Raw genomic sequence first — 16,898 nt, 5'->3', positions numbered from 1 at the left:
AATGAAATGAATATAGACAGCAGCAGCACAAACTCAGATCTTGAGCGACTGACGATCAGAATCGTTTTCACAAACAGACTGCGGCAAGGGAATTAAAAATGTGCACACATGAAAGGTGGAGTTCAGCAAAAGCACCTACCATACCCTGTCTCTTGAACAGATCTTATCCACAGTGTCAATATAACATGAACTGAAAGAGGCGAAGATGCACGAGAGTGGGAGCAGAAATAATGCAAAAGGGCAACAAGCCAACAAGCGGAGAAAACAAAGAAGAAAATCAATGCATGTGCTGAAGCAGTGACTAGTGGAACTGTACAAGGTCGGAAGGTCACCTACCTCCTCCAGCACAACTCTAAAGTGACAGCACAATATCCTTTTGCAAAAGTTAGTATCACAATTCCAATTCACAAGCTCTATCAAACATATGGGAAGCATAAGCATCTGTATTGGATCTGCTTCCAACCAGTCCAAATGCTCAGAAGTGTGTTCAATGTGAAATCTCTTATGCAAAAAATTGATTACCTCTCCAAAAGAATGACAATGCGTGTTTTGGTAATGTACTAAGAAACTGTGCTGTAGTGTTACGACCAGAAAAGGTACATTTCGTACCACTAACAGTTGATGTGTCAGCCCAAAGACAAAAGTAATAGTGGAACACTATTGTACAAAACTACAAACGTATGAAGAGAGGCAAACCTACATTATTCCAAGATACTGGTCACTTTGTCAAGCACGGGTTCCCTCAGTTCCAGGTTCAGTTCGATCATTCTTTGCTGAAAGTCGTTCAAATGGAAGTATCTTCTCTCTCATTTCACAAGGACATTTCAAGTTCTGTTGTAGGAGCTTAGTCATCCCAATCTGCATCCCAACCATCTTTGCTATTGGTATGAAATCTCAAAGAAAGACTATTTGCTGAGACACTACTAGCAGGTTTTTTATCTGAATGTCTTGCAGGTGCTTCTTCATCATCCCAGCCATCCTCCCAGCCATCTGCAGCGCTTGTGTTGTCTGCACCTGAAGAGTTTGGTGGCGGAGCACTCATCTCAAGCTGCTGATATGGGACTCTTACAATTGCTCCTGCTCCTTGCAAACTTACAACAGATACACACAACACCTACCAAAACGACAGTGAAAACAAAAATATAGGCTCCGTATATTGGATTCAGACGTGTTGCTTATGCTGCGAACTGCTGAAATTGCTGTTGCCAATCAGAAACCGATCGACTGATGTGTAAAACGCAGTCCCCATTTCCATCATTTAAAGTGATCTCCCCACCATCTGGACTGATATTTGTTATGCCCATCTGGTGATATAAATTGGACAAAATATTAGCATGAACAAGAAAAATCAAAATGACAGTGTACATATTAAATTGCAAACAAAAAATTCAGAATAATAACCTAAAAAAAGGTACTGCAATTACATTGCGATAAGCATACATTTAATCCATTTAGGATATGATAAGCAAGCATTTGAATCAGATACATAAGTAACGAGGGAAGAATTAGTTTCTCATGCTCCAAGGTCTGGTATACTGGCAATCTACCCACAATCCCACAAATTACAAAGCACATACCATGCTTCTACAGACTCACACATGAACACAAGAGGTAAGCATGGAAAACAATGAAATCCCTAACGTCCTAAAGTGAAACCAACTTTGAAACACATGCCCCACCAAATTTGACCCAGAAATGAGTTAGCAGGTGCCTAAGGCTGATGGGTCACTCAGGTAACTCTCAGTCTCTCACCATCTACTCGACCTAGAGTATATAATACCGCGTATTCAAGGAAACCTAGTGCAAATGTTGTAAACTAAATTGCAAACCTGTCCAAAGGCACCCTTGACATTAACGGTATGACTTGTATCGTCAGGGATGATGAAATTTATCCTTTTGTTTCTCATCATACAAGTCATATATTGCTGAAAGTTTGTGGAGAGCTATATTGTCGTGTATTTGCAATAATTTTTTAAGGCCATTTAGATGGTGTTTTGAATTTTGGAGCATCCTAACGCGGTGTTTTGTGATTTTCAAATAGGTCACCCAAAAAAGGGGTAATTTTTTAGCAGGCGACAATCACTTGTCGACGAGTGAAATGAGGCAGAGTTTTGTGAAATTTTGAAATGACACATATTTTTTAATAATACTGAATAAATAATATATTTAAAAATTGAGAATGATCACTCAGAGTGGAAGGCAAAATGAATACAAAAGAAAAAGTAGGCCTGACCCAACCCACCAGATTAGCCCAGCAGCAAGGGGCGAATTTGGTGAGGGCAGCTGTGGCGAGAGCACAGACAGTGGGTCGGGCTTTGTTTGCTATTCCAAGGTTGAAGACTCAGTTCTACGTGCACAGAGGAGAATGGAGAAACGCTGGTGGGATGTTGCTGCTAGGCAAAGCCTATGACGAAGTAAAGCCCAACCAAGTTCTGCGTGCATTGTGCCACACACGTAGTGCGCTAGCGCTTGCCGGCTCTGCGCGCGGCAGGCAAGCGCCCAGCAGGGGCGGCAGTCAAGCAGGCACCAGCAGCAAGCGACATGCATGCATTAGGACTCTAGGGAGGTAAGCGCACAGGCGCTGCGATGAAGCAACAACGTTAGGCATGTCACTTGGACAACGGGGTATGTCAATGCCAACATGCCATGTCATTAACACATGGTGTGAAGCTATCTATCTGGTTGGGTTTACTCCGAAGCAGGGAAGGTTAAGAAATTCTATGGGCCAAAGTATTCGGGCACCTTCTGTGGAAGAACGCATTGGCAAAACGTGGACAAATATTCTTGTCCGATGCTGGTCGGAGGCTGTTGATAAGACTATTACAGAGAAAATTCATTCGCATCATTTGAACCTTTCTTGAAGTGTGTGTATCGTCTTGAGGTGTCTGATACATCTTTTTGGGCTTGATCATTCCCTGATTCTCTGCCACGTTGATATATAAGCTATGTTGCATTGTTGCCCGCCCGTCGCCGTCATCGTGGCAGCTAGTAACGCGATTATTAGATGCAACGAAGCAATACCCCCATTTTATTTTATTTTATTTTTAAAAAAGGTTAGGTCATAACACATACAACTATTTTTCTTTTAGCTCGTACAGATCAATGGAAAAGTACTCATTCCTTTTTTATATTTCATTCACTGATCTTGTTTCGTCGCCTGAAACATTATGGAAAATCTCGGAAAAGGTTATATCTTCATGCAGCAGCAGAACAAAAATCACCCATATGGCCTTCTTCAGCCGAACTCCATGTTTTGCGTTTGACTCACCGTGGAATCTGGCCTCCCACTCGACTCCGCCGCGTCGTGGAAAATTGTCCATGTCATGTCAGATGACTACAAAGAGAGCGCGTTAAGGTTGTTGCCGCAAGGATCAGCATTGCAACATGTTCTACTCTTGGATGGCAAAAGTACATCGGAGCCGAGGGCAAGGCTATTTGCATTGACAAATTCGTGCAGGTACGTGCTCCTGCTGGAAAGATCAATGAGGAGGGTTTGGTCAAGCTCCATCGTAAAGGTTGTGAAAAGCAGTGGTGGTTGCTCTGAAAAAATGAAGGGCTCCCGGAAAAAGAGGGCGGCTACTCAGGAGGTGATTCGAGCGGCTCGACCTTCCACTGGTGGTTGTGACCGATCGACGGCGAACCGAGCGGTGCGGAGGCTCGACTTCTCCCTCCTCTTCGATGAGAGCGAGGGCTCGGAGGTGGAGCGCGGCTTCGCGCCGCCGCGGGGGCCTGTGGTGTCCTCGATGGAACTACTCATGCAACCGCAGGTATCACGTTCTGTCTGATCCATCGCATTTTTTCTCTTGCAATCCTTTATTAGTGGCGAACTGACCATCATTGATTTGATATGATAGATGTGTTTGAACTCTTACGCATTTGTGTATACATCACTTTTTTACCGATGTTCCTATCGGTGTTTCTTTTGAGAGACTGGTGAAAATAAAATCTCGTCACTCAACTGAAGAGATATTTTCTAGCACCCAAACCTTAGTGATTTCATTGACTACTTATTAAGCTTTTTCTATCATAGTACCAGAGGAAAAGGTCCATATTTTTACTTAGTTTGATTGTGTTTCCACAGACTAGTTTCAGAACCTTAGTGATCTTACCTTTTTTACTTTGGATTTCAAGTAGGGTGTTGCAGCTAGTGTTCAGATTTTCTCTTGCAACAAGGATGTACAAAATCAAGCTGTTGCTCACATGAGCTTTTTTCGCTGCTCTACTGTTCAATTACGCCGGAACAAGGGGTCTACTAGGCTTCTTGTTCTTGCTCAAGCTGATGTGGATAAAATCAACCAAAGTTACTATGGTGAAACCAAGTTGAACTACTTGGCAACTGACAGGGCCTTTGAAGGAATTGGTTCTCTTAATAAGTTCTTGGGTTTTGACAAGAATATTTCTTTAATTTTTGGTTGTTGACCCTATCATAAATTCAGATAAAAGGATGGGTCGGTGCATGATGTGGTTCTGAATTTGCTGTGGTTTATGGATGTATCCTTACATTTACAGTTTTTACAAGCAATGTAGTATTTCAGATCTTATATTTAATGTTTTCTGCTCCCTTTGTCCTTTAAAGTGTTCCTTAACTTTATCTCAGTTATCCCGACCAGGGTAACAATGTTCAATAAAAAATGCAACCCTCTTCTTGGGCTTGGTGAAGGCCCTTACAATACGATAAGATGGAACCCCAAAAGACGATATATCCTCTAGAAAAATTTTCAATCAGTCTTGCTGTGTGGTCTGGTTTGAATGGTTTGAATGTATGTCAGCCATATACATTTTACAAACCTCATGTTTTGATGTTATCCTTGACCTCATTTTCTCGACTAGTTATCGTATTAGCAGGATTTGGCAATTTGCCTGGTGATATGGTATGTTTCTACGCAAACAAAATTTCTGTTAAACAATATCCTTGGCCCTAAGAATCGGTAGATTTTTTTAATGAAAAAATATTGCTCCTTTTCATTTCCTTAATTGTATGTATGCAGCAGGCATCATGAGACTAGCAGCAGCAAGGCGACATGAATCAAGAGGACGTTCCACATGTGGTCAAGTTAGCTTTTGAGGTATTTGATGAATACATGGTTTAGATTAATTATGTTTTCAGTAGAACTTGGTACAAAGTACATTTTGAAGTAAGTGATGACTGCATGCATGGTAAGATATAAACATGCTTATATTTTGCACATGTGAACTTGATTTGTGATGTTTATATTTTTGTGAAAGATTATGTGACTTGATGGAATGAGATGGTCTAAATGTTCAGATTGTTCTATAATGTATTTCTATATTGTTAATATTCTCATGAGATGTGTGATGATATAGAGAGAACTATATGACGATTTCTTTATTTTATCACAGATAAGCAGTGGCCATGGGAATTTAGTGACGAAACACGAGCTAATAATGACTTTTAATATCACATTGCATGACAAATAAAATGTCACCGATTAGTCTTTTTCATGATGATAGTATAATCATCATAAAATATAAGACGTTTCATGATGATTTTTTGGACTTCGTCACTAAATACATTCTGTGACGTAGATTCTGTGACAAAATGAGTGACGCGAAAAATACATTATTATTATTATTATTATTCTATGATAAAAATATCATTATACCGTGACAATAACATATCATCATTGATAGTCAGATTACGAGGACATAATTGCTCCGTATAGGACCTAAATGTATTTTTCTTTTATTTTTATGTCCTCTTTATCTTTCTCAAGGACTTAAGTGTAATTTTGAAACCTCGTAAGAATCCTCTTTAAAAAACCACAACCGTACCTCTCTTTGTGGTTGTATCGCCTTCTCAAAAACATAAAAAAAGGAATAAAGGAAAAAAAAACCCTACCAAACACATTGTTTCACCACTCACTCTACCCGTTGAGCCGGCCAGTCGGATCCTGGGCTCCTGGACCCCTCGGCGACCCTTGCAGCGGCTCCTTCAACGGTGTCAGATGCGACCTCACTGGACGCATCACGGCCCTCTCGCTGTAGGGCCGTGGGCTCTCCGGCAGCCTGCCACTGGGCTCCAGCGGCTTTACCTCCACTACAACGGCATCAAGGGTGCCATTCTGCAGGAGATTGGGAAGCTGTTGAGCTGACGGACCTGTACCTCGACATGAACCATTTCACCGGACATGCTAATGTGAAACATGCTATTGATTAGTGTAGTCACTCGACTATTGATGTTATTGCACGCTACCTAGATTTACATTGCAATTGTTTCGTTTGAGAGAAAATTGCTGATTTGACACTCTAAAGAAGTGTCAATTGCCCGCTGAAGCTGACATGTGAGCAAACCTAAGTCTATATAATTGGACCCGATGTTAAATTAGCTGACACTTTGATGTTTAGAACGTCAAATCTACAAATCTCTCTTCGTTTGAAGGGAAGAGACGCCCAAAAATCTGGATCATTGAGATCCTAAAGAAAACAAAGAAAAACTCAGTACTCATCGAGTACAAAACTCACTACAGTATATATACCACATAAAATACAGTCGAATCATACCTCGAACATAGACCTTGGCCTATCCTCCTCAGCTTCCTCCTACACAACAGGGGGAAACACATGCAGTTAATTAGTAACAAAGCAACACAAATGCTAAATGCTTATCCTGAACAAAAAACATGAGCAGAAAACAGGAAATGAATTATCATAGGTCAACGGAGCTGCTTAATTCCAAACAATCGAATGGCAAATATCCATCCATGTGACCACCGATGTATGCATCACTACTTTTGGGGTGCCTCATATTAGGATTTCCATTATTTATACAACCATAACAATGACCATAAAGAAAATGCATTTGTCAATTAACTGCCAAACACCAACCATGCACGAAAACATGTCAATAACAGCCGAGTAATTGAAGGTAAGGAAACATATATGCATGCAATCAGTACACAGGCCTGTGCATGAACCAGTTTAAAACATTACACAAGCGTAAATTGCAAAGGTCTTGTATGACATAACTGCTAAAATATAACATAACAAGGAAACAAACAAACTGTTGTGACATTGTAATAGGAATTGCAGATCATATCCTACATTCAGCAAACAAAATACAACTATATCTTGCATAAGAGTTAGCGCCAAATCACCAAAGATGCACTTAACTGCCAAATCACCAACCATGCACGAACAGACATCTATACTAGCCGAGTAATTTATTGTAAAGAAAATTGCATATATGCAATCAATACACATGGTTGTGTATATGCACAAAGATGAGAATATGTATAAATATGCTTTAAAGGGAGAGAAATAAGAAAAATTGCAACAAACCTCAAAGAAAAATGAAAAATATGCATTCATCAAGGGGGAGCTTTTGTTTTTGTATTTTTTTAGCTTTTCTTACTGTTTTAAGGTTTTGGCTTGTCTTTGCTTCTCTTTGGTTTTTTGCAAATTTTTTATGCCAAGTGGTGTGTTTTGCTCTTTCTTGAGTTTTTGTTCACTTGGATGTGTTTCATGTCTTTAAACCAAAATTTTTGTGTTTCGAGGATTGTCAATACACTCATCAAGGACGAGATTGAGATACCAAGTTGAAATATGCCTTGATTTGCATATGATGAGTGATTGATAACGTTGGATTTGAGAAGATTTTGGTTGACATAAGCTTGTTTGTGCGTGTTCTTATTTATGGCTAACCAAAGTTTGAATTGAGAAGACTATTTCAGAGTCTAGAAAAAAGGTCTCACCAGAACATCCAGTGTGTGGGTTCTTGACCACACCGGATAGTCCAGTGGTACAGTGAAGTGAGCACTAGAGTATTTTCAGTGCTGAAGAAGAAATGAGAGCAAACACCGGATAGTCCGGCATTTCAGTGTGAGCATAGGAGGATATCATCGGACCTTTTGTTGCAGAGAGGATGCAGAAGGGTGGTTCAGTGGATTTGCACATGTCGAATTATCTGGTGATGGGCATAAGATCACCGGAAGCTTCCACTAGATCTTTTCTTGCAGAGAGCAAAATTTTCTTACAACAGATAGTGCTACACTCACCGAATGGTCCAACGTTCAGAGGCAAAACACGCTGGATCATCCGGTGTTCACGTTTTCAATACAATGTATTTTGAAATGAGGATTTGTGATTTTGGTTTTGAATTAACTTGGTTTGAGTTGGAGAAACATATTTGTTTGTCTCATGGTGTGCAGGTGATGGATGCAAATTAGTGGTCGGCAGCGGGATGATCGGGGCTAAGCAGGAGGCTTAGTGCCGGACGATCAAGGAGGTTGGGTGGAGTCAAGAATGATCCTAGCTGTACACGTGGAGGTCAAGAAAAGTATGAAATAGAGGATGAAGACAACGTGTTGACAAAGTCAATCGAAGGGGATGTCGGTGCAAGTGACAAGATGGCTTAAGAGATCGGGAGCGGGAGAGACTTACTGGCGGTCAAGATCGCAAGACAGAGGACGCGCGTCATTATCGAAGCACTCGCTTCAGGTGGAAGCAAGTGGCACTAGTCATACTTTGAGAAGCGTGTTAGAGTTTCACGATTTTGCATCAAAACCGCAGTAGGATTTGAGGAGTACGTGACACCATCATGAAGCTTGCGTTGAGGCGAATCTAAGTCATGAAGGCACCATGGCCGTCCGATGAATGGAGAAGAAAATAGACTTGATAGGTAGGATTATACTATAGGAGAGGGGTATTTTAGAAAAAAGCTAGGAAACTTATGGGTCAAGTTTCCTAGGCCTATAAATAAAGAGGTAGGGCTATGTGAGGACTTGAACCAGCCACTTGAGTCCTTTGTGCCACCCATTTGAGAGCCTAGTGTTAGGGTTTTAGAGAAGAGGAAGATGAGTGCTTAGCCTACGTAATAGGTGACAGTTTTTGAGAGAAAAACTGTGTAATCCGCCTAAAATAGTGATGATCTCTTTGAGTAATGAAGTTTATATTTTTTGCATGTGCTTGAATTCCTCTCCTTCTAGTTTCTCTCTATTGGTTCCCTTACAAGTTTGCAAGTTTTCCTTTTTCGGTTGTGTTTTTCTTGTTGATTTTCGTTTTTGCCTTTAAGCTACGATTTTTCAACGTTAGAAAGTTATTCTTCTTATTGCTAGAGGTATAAACGTTTATATACTCATGTGTTTCAGAGGATCTTGAATCCCCTTGCCTCTAGACCACTAACTTGTAGAGTTGTTTTTTTTGGTGATTGTCTTTTTGCTTTTATTCATTCAAGTTATAAACTTTTGTGTACAAAGACACATAGAATGATCTTGAATAGAGCATATGGTTCATATTTCATCCGTAGAGTCATGTTGCTTTGAAATTTTCTTTCTCTCTTTGTATCTCTAAAGTTTATGCTTCCGTTTGTGAATTTTTTAGGTGCATTGGGTGAATAATGAGTAGGCCATCTATTTCGTAAAAAATTTGTAAAACACCTATTCACCCTCCTCTAGTCGTCGTTCTTGGTCATACAATTAGTATCAGAGCCAGTTTGATCACTTGTTGACCTTAACTGGCTTTGTGATCTGTATGCGATATGGAGAGAAGTGGAAAGATTCTATTGTTCGATGGAAGAGACTTTTCGTACCGGAAGGTGTGCATGGAGGCTTATCTTCTAAGCTAAGGAAGTGCAATATGGGAAGTAGTTGATTCCAACTATGAGATTCATGCTGCTCACACGACTTAGATTTAAATTGAATAGTATGAGGTCAACAATAAGGCCAAAAATATTTTGTTCACTAGCCTGAGTCAGAATAAGTTTGACAGGGTTCAGCACCTTCGTACTACCCGGAAGATCTAGACTACTCTGAGTATCTTCCGTAAAGGCACTAATTAGATTAAGATCAGATGCTAAAACACTTATAACCAATAATACCAAATATTTGGACAAGGGCTCGGTGAATCTTTGGATGCTATATTTGCTTATTTTGATGGAATTGTGAGCAACCTTAGACCTATTGGTGTTTTACCCTACTCTGACTATGAGAAGGCGATCAAGCTTCTCTATGCTCTTGACCGTAGCATATGAGAAGTGAAGATCTCGAGCATTGAAGAGTCACCAAGTTACGACACGTTAACTTGTGATTAACTCTTTAGAAAGCTCAAGTCCACCGAGATAGACAAGACAACACGGGTTGGCCTTGGAAACCCACTGTCTCATAACATGGCGTTGGTTTCCAGACCAAATGGTGACAATCGGGCTAGAGCTAGCTTTTCTTGTGCTAACACCTCATCGAGTGGTTTGCTTTGTCTTCTTTAGTTTCTATCATAGAGGAGCAGGTGGATGCACTGGATGATGAGGACCTTGCTCTCATCATGAAGAAGTTCACCTGGTTCTACAACAACATGGGAGACCAAAGGAGAAGGGGCTCTCGTGCTTGTTTTGAGTATGGTGATACCACTCACTTCAAGGCGGGCTGCCTCAAGCTCAAGAAGATGGATGACATCGACCACGACTACAACAAGTATAAGAAGAAGAACAAGAAGCCCTTCTTCAAGAAGAACCGTGAGAAGATGGCCAAGGCAGCTTCTAGGGCATTTGTGGCAGCTCTTAGTGACATCGACACCTCATCAAGCGAGGAGGAGAGCTCGGAGGAGGAGAAACTGCAAGTGAAGAACAAGAAAAAGGCCAAGGATTTCACCGGGCTCTACTTCATGGCGGACGACAACAATGATAGTGACCCCGAGCTTGACCCCTCTGAGGTATTACTTTCCTACGACCAGCTTTCTATCCAAGTCGATACCTTGAATGATGCTCTCGTTAGTCAGGATAGGTTACTTAAGAAAGCTGTCCGTGAGTTAAAGGAGTTTAGCTCTAAGTATGAGTCTATTTCTTCTAAGCTTGAGTTTCTTAGGTCTAAGGCTATGGTTGAGGATGACGATTATGAGAGTTGCTTGATTATTATGAGTGAGCTTACCGAGCTTCAAACTGTGCATGCTCAAATCGCCAGTCGGCTTGAGACTGCCGAGAAAAAACTCCTTGAGGAGGAGTCTAGATCTATTCTCTTAGGCACTTGCAAGAATTACCCTTTGCTTTCAAAGGATGCTGAAGTGAAAGACAAGCACATAAAAGAGCTAGAATCTAGATTGGAGAGTGCTGAGAGTTCTATGAATGTGCAGCCTAAGTGTCCCACTTGCATGATTCTTAAGAACAAGCTTAGCTGATTTAGAGGGCAAGTTGAAAAGCTTATGGCTGAGAATGAGTACCTCCTTTCTCTTGTGGAGAAGTGCTCAAAAGGCAAGGGCAAAATAGTTTTGATCTTGATCAAGACCAAGATGTGTGCTGATAAGGCTAGGTTAGCTTTGAGTTTGGACTTTGAGAGAGTTGCTTACACGAGTTCTGGCAAGACTATATTCACCTCACCCACTACTTTAGAGTTAGAGAAAGCTAAGATCAATGCCTCATAATTCATACCAGGAAAGAACAAGCCTACACCTCAACCTACAAAGAAGAAACCAACACCTAAGAGAGCTTCACATCCTAAGATGAGAGCACCTGTGAGAGAGCCTAGAGTGACTGGCAGTCGAGTTCCCGAGAGACGCTATCATTGCACCTACTGCCAGAGAGAGGGTCACCTTGTTGGGTTTTTCTTTCACCGTATGAGAGATGAGAGGCATGAGTGGGAGTGGAGTATCCGAGACATGTATTGTCCCTCTATTGGTGTACATGATTCTTTTCCTCACTCTTACCCATGAGTCTATAGTGCTTTTTAGTCTCTTTCTAGAGGTGTTGCTCGGTGTGGATTTTACTATAACTCATATATTTTTGATCCACGTGTAAGAGGTTTTGAGTCCCAGCGCTTTGTGGACCACGTGTTCCCCATTGTGATACTCGTTCCTAGCGTGTTGGTGTTGAGTTGCATGCTCCTACTATTTCCTCTTCAAGGAGGATGACCCAGTACTGGATTCCCAGGAGGTTTTTGACTAACCTCAGTATTAAGCCATCCACCTTCTATTCTTCTTCTATGTATGTAGCAGAAGGAGGCCTAGAGAACAAGTGACTCATTAACTCTAGTTGTTCACGTCACATGATCGAAGATTCATCATGATTCTCCAACCTTACCCTGACAAAGCATCGCGATTACATCACTTTCGGGGATAATAAGAAAGGTAAAGTGAAGGCCAAAGGAACGGTAAAGTTAAATGAGAGTTTTACTCTCAAAGAAGTGGCTTTGGTTGAGCATCTAGTATACAACCTACTTTCTGTATCTCAATTGTTAGATGAGGACTTAGAAGTACGTTTCAAGCACGATACTTCTTGAATTCTTCATTCTTCTAGCACTTTGATGTGCAAGATCTCTCGAGTTGGGAGAGTTTTTTTAGCTAATTTTTCTAAGGTTTTTGGTTCTGCTTGGTGTTTACTTGCTCAACCTTCTTCTGAGCTTTGGATGTGGCATAGGAGATTATGGTATATGAGCTTTGATTTGCTTACTCGTTTGAGTGTCCTAGGCTTGATCCGAGGATTACCCAAGCTCAAGTTTGAGAATAACCTTATTTGTGCTCCTTGTTGGTATGGCAAGATAGTTACCGCTGCTCACCCACCAATCAATCTAGTGATGACTGAACGACCAGGAGAACTTCTCCATATGGACACTATTAGTCCTTCCTGGGTTCGTTCGACGGGTGGGAAGTGGTATGTACTTGTATTGTTGATGATTACTCTCGCTACTTTTGAGTCTTTTTTCTTGTAAGTAAGGATGAAATGTTCTCACACTTTCGAAGCTTAGCTTTGAGATTGTTCAAAGAACTACCAGGTGTATTGAAAGCAATTCACAGTGATAATGACACCGAGTTTAAGAACTATCTCTTTAATATTTTCTGTCTTGAATATGTATTGAGCATTAATTTTCTATCCCACACGTTCCTCGACAGAACGGTGTGGTTGAGAGAAAGAATCGTACTTTGGTGGAGATGGTTAGGATGATGCTCGATGAGTATAAAACTCCTAGGAAGTTTTGGACAGAGGTCATAAGCACAACGTACTACATCTCCAATCAGATTTTTTTGCACTCGATCTTGAATTTGACTTCTTATGAGTTGCACTTTGGGAGGATGCCGAAGGTTTAGAATTTGAGAGTTTTTGGTTGTCGGTGTTTCATCCTAAAGCGTGGTAATCTCGAAAAGTTTATGTTGCGTTCTTCTGATGGTATTTTCTTAGGGTATTCTCTTCATAGTCACGCTTACAGGGTTTATAATCTTGACACTAACACCATCATGGAATCCTATGGTGTGACTTTAGATGAAACAACCCCATGTGCTAGTTCTGCCTTTAAGTGTGCAGGAGATCAGGAGATAAGCGAGAGCATAGATGGTGACCTTCCAGCTCTCGATAATGATGAGGATGATCCACTACTTCCCTCAACCACATCTGCTCCAGAGCTGGTTCCTGCTTCTACTCTAGCAGAGGGTCCTGCAGCCTCTACATCCACTTCAGCTGCTCTTGAGCCCGCACCAGCTGTGTTTAAGAGGGAGGTTCTCTCACTGCGTGAGACCTCTCAACACATTCAGCGGTGACATCCCCTACACTTGATGATCGAAGATCTCAATAAGAGGGTAACGAGGTCCAAATCTGTTTCTCATACTCATTTTACTGATTCTGTATTCGTTGCTTCCTTTGAGCCCTATGATGTTAGACATGTTTTATCTAATTCAAATTGGGTTAATACCATGCATGAAGAGCTTGAAAATTTTGAGAGAAACCAAGTTTTGGTCCTTGTAGAGCCACCCCCTAATGTTCACACCATAGGCATAAAATGGGTTTTCAAAAAGAAACAGAGGGAGGATGGATCTGTAGTGAGAAACAAGGCTAGACTAGTGGCTCAGGGTTTCACTCAAATTAAGGGGATAGACTTTGGAGAGATCTTTGCACCGGTAGCTAGGCTAGAAGCCATTAGGATCCTCCTAGCATTTACGGCATCCCAAGGTTTCAAGCTGTCAAAAGTACTTTCCTAAATGGCTTCATGTAGGAAGAGGTCTATATCAAGCAACCCCCAGGCTTTGAGCACACCAAGTACCCTCACAGAGTATATAAGTTTCAGAAAGCTTTATATTGGCTTAAGCAAGCACCTAGGGATTGGTATGATAGCTTAAGTCTTTCTTGACTGAGCTTCAGCATGCTTTGCCAACTTTTTAGCCAACTCAAAGAGTTCTTTGACTGTTTGGATCTTTCGGGTAGCCAACTTCCCTACTAGATCCGTGTCATTGACACATCTTTTGAAGGTGATGATGACCGACTCATCAGAGATGTCCGGGATCGTGTTACATCTATCGCTGAACCTTTCGATGAAGTCTCGAAGAGATTCATCTTCACCCTGATTCAGCTGATGGAGGTCATTCTTTGTCCCTGGGCACTCGAACGTGCTGATGAACTGAGCCTTCAACTCGGCCCACGATCGGATCAAGTTGGGAGGCATATTCAACAACTAGGACCTTGTCGCTCCATCAAGCATGGTCAGTAGGTAATTGGCCATTACCTTGTTGTTGCCGCTTACTGTTCAAATAATAGTGGTGTAGATTTATAACCACTCATTAGGGTTGAGCTTTTCGTCATACTTTTGGATCAGACCCACTTTAAACTTTTTGGGCCATCGTATCGACTGAAGCTCATACATGAAAGCCTCAGAACCTTTGTTGAATTCGTGAGGAGGAGATGGTGGCGGACTATCACGCATGTTCCTTTGAACAGGGGAGTCACATCGACCATCTCATCCTGGAGATCTGTGCTCATTGTAATGTCGATCGTTCTCATGACGTTCCTCGTGGCGATCATCTATCACATTGCATAGATCGTGCCAATTGTGAGGGATGTGATTCCTTAACTCTTCCTAGCTCGATAGCTGGCATTAAGTAAAAGGAAAAGCTCTATAAAAGCGAAGAAATGAAATCAAAGGCCGATGGTAAAGCGGGGCTGATTTTGAGTCAACCAGTTCGAGTTGGGAGGCAGGTTCAACAACCAGGACCTTGTTGGTCCATCGAATGCGATCAATGGGTAATTGGCCATTACCTTATTATCTTCGCCTGCCGTTTGAATAACAGTGGTGTAGATCTGTAACCACTCGTTAGCGTTGAGCTTAATATCGTACTTTTGGATCAAACCTGCTTTGAACTTCTTGGGCCATCATATCGACCAGAGTTCATGCACGAAAGCCTTAGAGCCTTTGTCAAATTCCTCATGAGGAGTTGGTGGTGGACTATCACGCATGTTCCTTTGAATGAGGGAGTCACATCGACCATCTCATCCCGAAGATCTACGTTCATTGTAACATCTATCGTCCTCACGATGTTCCTCGTGGCGATCATCTATCACTTTGCGTAGATCGTGTTGATTGTGAGGGATGTGATTTCTTAAGTCTTCCTGACTCCTGCACCCATGGATGGGGTAGTTACAGTTCGACCTGCTATCTTCATTCCCTGCTTCATCCTCATCATCTGGCACCTCCTGTATTGTTGGGTCTTCAGCATACACTTCTGCCACCCCCCCCCCCTCAATAATACAGTCTGCCATATACTGACAGATCTTATCATCAACAAATGCTCGTAGTCCAGCTTCAAGTTCTTTCCATAGGAACAACCAATGCAATAAGGTACCCTCCATGACTTTGTAGTGGTCGCGCAGATGTCCAACTATCTCAGGAAGGGACACGTTATCTCTATCTACATATGACATTGCCTCACTCCCTCTGTAGTAATAGAGTTCCTTTCTATCATTCACGAACTCTCCATTGAAGTGAAACCTTATTGCAAGCGTGCCTAGAAACATCCATGACTGACGTGCTCGGCTCACCTACATGCAAATTAAAATAAACCATCATTTTTTAGCTTAATAAACTATCTGCATAACCAAATCCCAAACACTAACAGTGGTTGCCTAACCATAAACAAAGCATCAGATCCACAACATTGCACATAAAAAACTGAGTAATACACCTAAACTACTCTGGCCTCACTAAACTAATCATCTATTGCACCAGATCGAGAGAACCACACATGAAGCTAGATTAAGAAATCACCAAATCGATAGTGCACAACTGCTAACCTTGGAAGATTCCTTCAAATCCACTCCACCATTACCTCAGGGATCAATCTCCGTTGCTCACTCAACTGGTCTCGATCTAGGGTTTCGGGCGAATGGGGAATAGGAAGGGAGAGAATGACTCGACATTGATGAACCCATTTAACTCTTTGGCTGAGTCAGTAAGGCTATGGCTTAGTCATCAAGGCTGATGCCATGTTAGCGAAACACTACTAACAAGGCAGGCTGAGTTATCGTCACGTATAATGAAATCACTATCAAAATCAATTATGAAGATAAATTGCACTAGTTTAAATAGTTATAGGAGGTGAAATATCTGTTTTACAGTTTGGGAGGACAAATAGACTCGAGTAATAGTTGAGGAAAGTAATATGAACTTTTTCTTTATTTGAAACCACTAGTAGTGTACTAATCACCGTTAACTTGCTAATGCCACCAGGAATCGCGCGCATGCATGATGAAAGGAAATAATCTAATTAATTAATCACTTGTCTTTTGACTCCAATTGGAAGAACAATCGGTGGAGCATCGGATCGGATGTTGACATGCATGCATACCAGCGTGTGGGTTGCATCGGATCGGATGTTGCTACTAGCTACTGTGTGCGTGCAGTAATCCGAAGCGATGCCAGTGGAGGAGATTCTGGTGGTCTTGGTTCCCTGGCCCATCCTATGCTCGGGTTGGGTTGGGTTGGGTTGGATTTCTGCACTCTCTATTCTAGGCTTGCATATGTACAGTGGAATCCAAATTAATGGTTCATAAATGCGATTGAGGATTGAAAACTGGACCTCATAGCATTCTTCGGAAATCAGAAAATTTGATCAAATTCAATCAAATTTTATCAATTTTTTGAATTTTGAATTTTGAATTTTGAATTTAAATCTAATCGAAAACCGTTTGGTTGAGC

General features: G+C 41.4%; 1 pseudogene; it reads right to left on the bottom strand.

Annotated features, from left to right (window-relative positions):
• Positions 1–844: 844 nt before the first annotated feature.
• LOC133929653 (uncharacterized) lies at positions 845–1,304 on the bottom strand (annotated as a pseudogene).
• Between the last annotated feature and the right edge of the window lie 15,594 nt (positions 1,305–16,898).

Source organism: Phragmites australis, chromosome 9 (genome assembly GCF_958298935.1).
Source record: "Phragmites australis chromosome 9, lpPhrAust1.1, whole genome shotgun sequence".
NCBI classification, from domain to species: Eukaryota; Viridiplantae; Streptophyta; class Magnoliopsida; order Poales; family Poaceae; genus Phragmites; species Phragmites australis.
This window is presented reverse-complemented; position numbering and strand designations above follow the sequence as displayed.